At 28.7% G+C, this 7550-nt stretch overlaps 1 long non-coding RNA gene across 4 annotated transcripts; it reads left to right on the plus strand.

Annotated features, from left to right (window-relative positions):
- The first annotated feature begins 4832 nt into the window (after nucleotides 1-4832).
- On the plus strand, nucleotides 4833-7145 carry LOC124892524. 4 transcript variants are annotated; one of them, XR_007050299.1, is made up of 4 exons: nucleotides 4833-5055; nucleotides 5564-5692; nucleotides 5796-5976; nucleotides 6131-7145. It is a non-coding gene; the product is annotated as an uncharacterized LOC124892524 (long non-coding RNA). The 4 variants fall into 4 exon arrangements; XR_007050300.1 differs by having other exon boundaries at nucleotides 5796-5972; nucleotides 6217-7145; XR_007050297.1 differs by having other exon boundaries at nucleotides 4834-5055; nucleotides 5796-5972.
- Nucleotides 7146-7550: the final 405 nt, after the last annotated feature.

Here is a 7550-nt window from a genome sequence, read left to right on the forward strand (position 1 = left end):
ATATTATAATTTATATATATATATATATATATATATATATATATATATATATATTTCATTATATATTTACTCAAAATATAATATAATCTAATATAACATATAAATATATAAATTATAATCATTTAGTAAACCTAAATCCTAATATACTGTTTTGCTTTTGATCGTAATAGTAACGTGAAGGCTGTAACGATGCTCATCCATCCTCAGTTCATCAGTTCATTTGAAATTTCAACATCGCCAACGACAGTTGTAGTCGTTTGCTCAGTTCTTCACTGCCATCGAAAGTCGCTGCCGCGTGCAGCCGTTATCGTCACGCCAATGGTAATGACTCAACAAAGTCGATATTTATGGTTATTTCATTCGTGTTGAATTAATTATATTTGAGAATGAAAATAGGTTTTAAAAAAATATTTTTCTAGAAAAATTACCAATTTTAGATGCTCATTACTTTAATCTTCAAAACCTAAATAAGAACACAAAATAACCGAACCGAATTTGTAAAAATCGAACCAAACCGAAATAATTTTGGTTTGGTTATGATTGTCATTTTCGTCAATCCGAAAATCAAAAAAACGTACCGATATTCAACAATCAAACTGAACAAATCGAATGCCCACCCCTAAATATAAATAAGAAACAACTTTTTTTTTAGAAAATATTTCTCCTCCTTCATAGCGAACACACCCCAAAAAATATTTTTTGAGATAAAAAAATATTTTTCTAAAATGTAATTTTATGCTTTAGCTAAAGATTAAAATGATTTTTTAAAAAATATTTTTTCATTCGCCAACCAAACATTACAAAATATTTTTCGGAAAATATTTCCATCCACCAACCAAACATAAAAAAACAAGTAAGAAATCAACTTGTTTTTCAAGAAAACATTTTCTAAGAAAACATTTTCCATGGAAAACATTTTCCTTCATACCAAACACACCCTTAGTGAAATTTTCTAATTTTTTGATCCCTTTAACATGCAATAGCTAGCTGAATTGAGCTAGAATCTTACGGGGTATTATAATTGTTTTTCAAGTTGGAGAAGAATACCAAAAACAGAAGAAAGGGTAAAAGCAAACGAAAGAAGAACAGAATTCGTACCATGCGAGGTTTGATAAAAGGTTAGAAATAGCAGCTATGAAGCCTTAATTGAAACTTTTATAGCAATAGTTTCATAATTACGAAAAATAGCAAATTGTATTTTGTATTTAAATAAACTATTGCTATACAAATAAATATACAACAAGATTTACTTTCCTTGTTTTACTCAAATTAGTTGAGTCAAATAAGGAATAATTATCTCATCTAATTAAATTTCCATAAATTAATCTTATTTAACTTAGTAGATTCCTTTTCCAACAAACTCAAATATGAAGATTATTATTTCCATGATCCTCAAAATTTTAAAATTTCATTCTCTTATATCTCTAATTATTTTTTCTTATTAGTGTTTTCATTTTTTTTTATCTTCTTTTTTAATTTTAATTATTTTTTCTTTTCCATTTTTTCTTTCCACTTTATTTTCTCTCTCCTACTTCTCTTTTTTTTTTTTTTCTTTTTTTCTTTTTTTTTTTTTTTTTTTTTTTTTTTTTTTTTTCTTTTTTTTTTTTTTTTTTCGTTTTCATCTTCTTCTTTTTTACTTTTTTCGCTTTTGTTTTTACACTTCTATTTCTAGTTTCTATTTCTCTTTCTTCTTTTTTTTCTTCTTTTTCACTTCTTTTTTTCAATTTTTTATTTTTTATTTTCGTTTTTTTCTATTTTTTTTTACTCTTCTATCTCTATCTTTTATTTTTTAAAAGACAAATATCTATATCATATATACATATTAAAAAAATATACAAAATAAATAGACATACAGATCTGGATATGTATTTATGGTATAAAACATACATATATATCTACATATGTATTTATAGAAATACATATCTGACTCACGTGTATATATAAATATATGGGACAAAAAATCTCTATAACAAAAATGACAATTATATACATATGCAAATATGTAATAAAAAAATACATATACATATCTTAAAACAGTAAAAGAAAACAAATAAGTACACATGTTATCATCTAAAATGACATAGTATGTACAGTTCAAAGACAAATTCAACACCATAAAAAATACATATAACTCTGCATATATATTTACAGAATACATACCTGATCCACATATATATTCTTATTTTATATGAGTCACCTTTGTATTTCGCAAATACATATGAAGATATATAATATAGTTATATTTGTTACTGTTTAATATGAATATAATATGTATTTCGTAAATACATATGTATATTTTGTACTGTAACTACATATTCAGATCTGTATGACTATGTATTTTGTATGTTTTTTAAATATATGTATGTGATATATATATTTATGTTTTCAAAAATTAAAATTAGAGTTAGAAGAGTAAAAAAACAGAAAAAACAAAAATATAAAAAGAAAAAAACAAAAAAAAGAGAAGTGAAAGAGAAAAAAAGGAAGAAAAAGAAATAGAAGTGTAAAAATAAGAGGAAAAATAAAAACAAAATAAAATAGAAAAAAGAAGAAGAAAACGAAAATAGAAAAAGAAAAAAAGATATGAGAAAGGAAAAAAAATAAAAAAGGAAAAAAAGAGAAATAATAAAAGAGAAAATAAAGTGGAAATAAAAAATAAAAAAGAAAATGAAATAAAAATAAAAAAAAAAAAAAATAAAAAAAAAAAAGAAAAAAAAAACTAACAAGAAAAAAAGATAGAGATATAAGAGAGTGAAAGACATGTTTTATTTTGAAATCTTGAATATCATGGAGATAATTATCTTTAAATATGAAAAAGAAAAAAAAGAAAGAAAAATAAAAAAATGAAAAAGTAAAAAAAAGAAGAGAAATAGAAAAGAGAAAATAAAGTGAAAATAAATTAAAATAAAAAAATAAAATGATAAAAAGATATAAGATGAAAAAAAATGGATAAAAGATATGAATATATTTAGGAGAGATGAAATAGTGGAGTGAAAATAGGAAAATATAAAGTAGTAAGAATGAAACATGCACTTGCCTAGTTAATGAGTAAAATAATACTATTCTTATTATAAACTGTAATTTTACAAAAATGTTGTTATTTATTGTAATTATAATCTTAAGTATAATACTTTTGTAAATTTTCCTTATAAAAAGCAATACACATGTAAACAAAAAATAATTTAAGGGCCAAGCATAAGGTACCATTAACTTAAATTTTAGTACAACCCTTGTTATACAATTGGTACCACGCGTGGTTTGATAAAAAGCAATACAGGTGTCCCAAGCATAAAATATCATTAACTTTTGATACAATCCTTGGTTTATATGTAAGGATAACTACTTCAGAAGCCACTATTATATTGTCATTTATCGATCTAAGATTATTAAGGGATCATGCCTCTCTTCTGACAGGCGGAGTCAGAATTTCAATTAACAGATTCAATATTTAAAGAAAATTTAATAAAAAAAAGTTTAATTCTGTTATAATCATATATAAATTTTTTTTTTTTAATTATATATAAAAAATATATTTTTTCGTTGAAAGAGACTCAACTAAACCTCTAAAGGAGGCTAGCTCCGCCTCTGCCTCTCACTGCCTCGTTCAGATTCTCCCAGAAAGTTTCAAGGCATTTTTACCGTTCGTATTATAAATTATTCCAATAAATAATACGACTACAATTAAACCACTTCATAACAATACTATTGGTTGTGAGATTATTTTAGGTAACTATAATGGCCAACTACTATAAAAAGCTATGACAAACATTTCATTTAAATGATATTTAACTGTTATAGTTATATAGGCAATAAACCTGCACATTTTTTTCAAAAAATTTATGTTATAAAAATAACATAATTATTTAAATTTTAAATCTCAAAAATACGAATACTTCACTAACTAAAAATTAAAGAAAGTTAATAAAATTTATAATTTAACATATCAAACCTGATATGTTAGTGTGTTTTTTTTAACATATCAAACCTGATCATTAAATACACATTCTAAATCTACTTGAAAAATTATATATTTCAAGATTGGAATCTAAAATCGTTTTTCTTCTATTTCTATTTCTACTTTTAGTGACAGTAAGTGTATGATGAAGTGTCAATACGGGTTGACCAGCTTATCCGGATTAGTTCATATGGACTTTGAGTTTGATGGATTAGGTCTGGTTGCTCATAAAAATGATGGGCCAAAAAATACCAAACACACACTACTACTTTGTGGGTTGCGAGCCTCACAATCCAGCCTACTTTTTAAAAAATAATATTTTATAATTTAATTTGAGAATGTTAATAAACATAAATATTATCGGACAATATTACATAATATTAATACTTATTAATCAAGTCTCCAATACTCCAAAAAACACTCCTAATAGCGAAATTAAATAACTTTTGATATGATATCTTTCGAACTAAAACTAATAAACAAGCGAAATAGTTACATTTATTTGACTTACGAGCTGGCTCATGGACAAATTCAATTCATATTACTGAAGCCCCACGGGCCACAAATTTATTCAGGTCAAGTTAAAAATTCTAGTTATTAAATAGGTATAAATAACATAAATAACAACTCTTTTGGAAGTAATTACATTCTTTCCCAATTTCTTAATTACTTTACTCTTTCTTCCTATTAATATACACAATATAGCCGATATATATATAACATTCTGTGTATATATTGAGATTTTTGTAATATGTTTAAGGAGTTGAGATTTTTTGTAATATTAAAAATATAAATTGTATATTTGTGTAATTTTTAGATTAAATAAACTGGAAAAACTAAATCCCAACTATATCAGATTATAAATCGGATCGGGCTAGCCCTGCTTGCCAATATTGATGGCTCGAACGAAGGGTATCTCCGGAATCTTACTTTTATGGTATTTCAACTTGCAGCTCTTTTACTTCTCTCTTGGCGACACGTGTTTATTCAGCTGACTTTCCACCTCCGTTTCCATCACCATTCTAACACTCCATCAAACGGCCATGGAGGCAAAAGCAACAGCATAGTGTGAAAGTTTTATGCAACTGGGCTTCTATTTGGTATTGATGTATTTATGAGTTGTACAAAGTTTTACCTTTTTTTTTTTTGTTGTTGTTGAAGAATTCCTTTTATTTAATTTTTCATATTTTATCGGTTAGTTTCTAGATGAATGTGATATATTTGATTTTGAAAATACATACATACACTACACATACATATTTGGGATATACAATAGTTTTTGATTTCCGTTAGGTAAGATGGAATTTGAAGGTAAATGAGTTCTTTGAAGTGCCTATTGAGGGTCTCTTTGACGAACAAACTGTAAAGCCATTTTCAGTCAAGCTTTATTTGAGCCCTCACTTCACCTTTAATTGCTAACGGATGCCGACTTTGATCCGTTTTCCTTCCTTCTGTCTTTTTCCCCTATGGTCCATTATAGGCTTCTCGTATAAATTTCATGATTTTTGGTGTTTTTTATTCCATTCTTCCCTTTCCTAAACTTGGCCGCATATCTATTCTTAATTGTGTTGTTGTGCATGAATGTTGATAGTTGCTTCTTATCTGCAGCTGTGACAATAGGGGCGTCATTTAAAAGCTGCTGAATCTTATTCCAGAATGGTTTATTCCACCTAATTGTGCCACGGGAACTAGCACTCGTGCGGAGGCTTTTCTCTAATGAGTAACGCTCTTTCATATGTAATACCTTCTCGCCGTTGCAACACTACCTGCAATGAATTGTTGTATCTTTTTTGCAACTTATATTAACTTTTCTTGTGGCACACATTGCAAAATTGTTTAGGTGACAGGTATTGGTGTCAAGGGTGTTAGCAAAAAAGCTCTTTTGTGAATGAGGGAAGTCCCTCTTTTGCTTGAGGTGGCGGGGCGCTGAGTTTGCTGGCTATGGTTTCTTCTTATTAAAACTGGGTGATTTTGTAGGTTTGGTTGATCAATGGTAAATGTCGTGCCAAAAGAAAATGTAGGTAAATATTACTGTGGCTATTATTTTATAGTGCTCTACACTTATCATGTCAAGAAAATTTTTTATAATTATGATGATAGATTAAATGATGAGATTGTTATGAATTTTACATATTTATGGTTCTTTGGATCGGATCAACACTTAATTGAATGCAGGACGAGTTAGTGTAACAATTCAAGGTCGGATAACTCATTGCATAATCTGCCGTTTTCGGAACTTCAAGTTGTAATTATTAATGCAGCTCAAATAAGACTATAATAAAGTGTCAAACTGGATTATTCAGCAAATGTCAAAGTCAGGAATGCAACAACAAGTGGAAACAAAACTATCGTAAGACAACTAGCTGAATTGTCCCTTATGAATTAACTTGAAAAGGTTCCTTCTTCTTTTTCGTATATTTTCATTTTCTCTTTGCATTCTTTGGGTCCATAATTCCTTCCTTACGTCCCTTACGATCACAGTTTGAAGAATATCTAGCCATTTTTGCAAGTAGTAGAAATTGAGGAAAGTTGACATATAATGGGCACTCACATTTCTCGTCTTAATAAACATAGAGATTTTATTCCTGCTTGCCGTATGATATACAATTTGTTTCTCGGGGGATAGACGCCAGAAAACTTGTTTAGGTAGGACATTTTTGTTCTGATGTAATAGAGCACTTTGGTGTCTACATAAAATTACCTAATATGTTTCTAAAATGTTTTGGCTCAAGGTCGGGGTCAGGCAAGTGTTCCTTTTGTTAGAGTGACCAGTCATTAATCAGGCTAAAATTAATAAGATCATCGTAATTGTAACACCCCGTATTTTCGGGCTAGAATTTAGACCATCGTTCCTACACGTATAGATCCAAACTAAGAAATTCCTTGTTAATATATGTGTGTTTATCAGTCCTAAAGTGTAGGAATACCTTCGAGTATGATTTGGGGTCACAAAAATCCCCTAAATCTAAGACACGTTGAAAGCATTTCTATCGATTAAGTTTTAGGAGATGTTTCAACTTGAGTCAACTTCCAGTGACCATAACTCCCAATATATATAAAGTTAGAGGCCTACTATATATCAAATTAAAGGTATTCAAATTAGCTTTCCAACAATACTAATTTCGCCTTAATCCAATACCCGAGTGAAAAGTTATGACATTTTTCGTGAGAGGCAGTAAGGGTGTGCGATGGGCAATGCGCCGCCCAGCCAAACTTGTGCGATTGGGAGTGCGAAGCACACTTAAATGTCTGCCATAAGGTGTGCGACGCACACCTTACGGTCTGCCATGGGTTGTGCGCCGCATACCTCACTTCCAAGTGCCAAAAACACCCCGTTTTGAGTGCAGAATGGGTATTTTACAACCCCTATATATGTCTATAACATGGGATTGAGCCCATTACACCCAAAATATATGGTTTTCTCTCAATTTTCTTCAAGAACATCCTTTAGGGTTCCAAACTATAATTCAAAATAAATCAAGATTCGACCGTGGGTTTTCAAAATTGATGGAAGATTTGGAATCCCCAAACTGTAGGCTTCAAGAATCATCCTTTATTCTCCGAAATCGAGGTACGCGGGGTTTTCCTAAAATCT

Source organism: Capsicum annuum, unplaced genomic scaffold (assembly GCF_002878395.1).
Source record: "Capsicum annuum cultivar UCD-10X-F1 unplaced genomic scaffold, UCD10Xv1.1 ctg4811, whole genome shotgun sequence".
NCBI classification, from domain to species: Eukaryota; Viridiplantae; Streptophyta; class Magnoliopsida; order Solanales; family Solanaceae; genus Capsicum; species Capsicum annuum.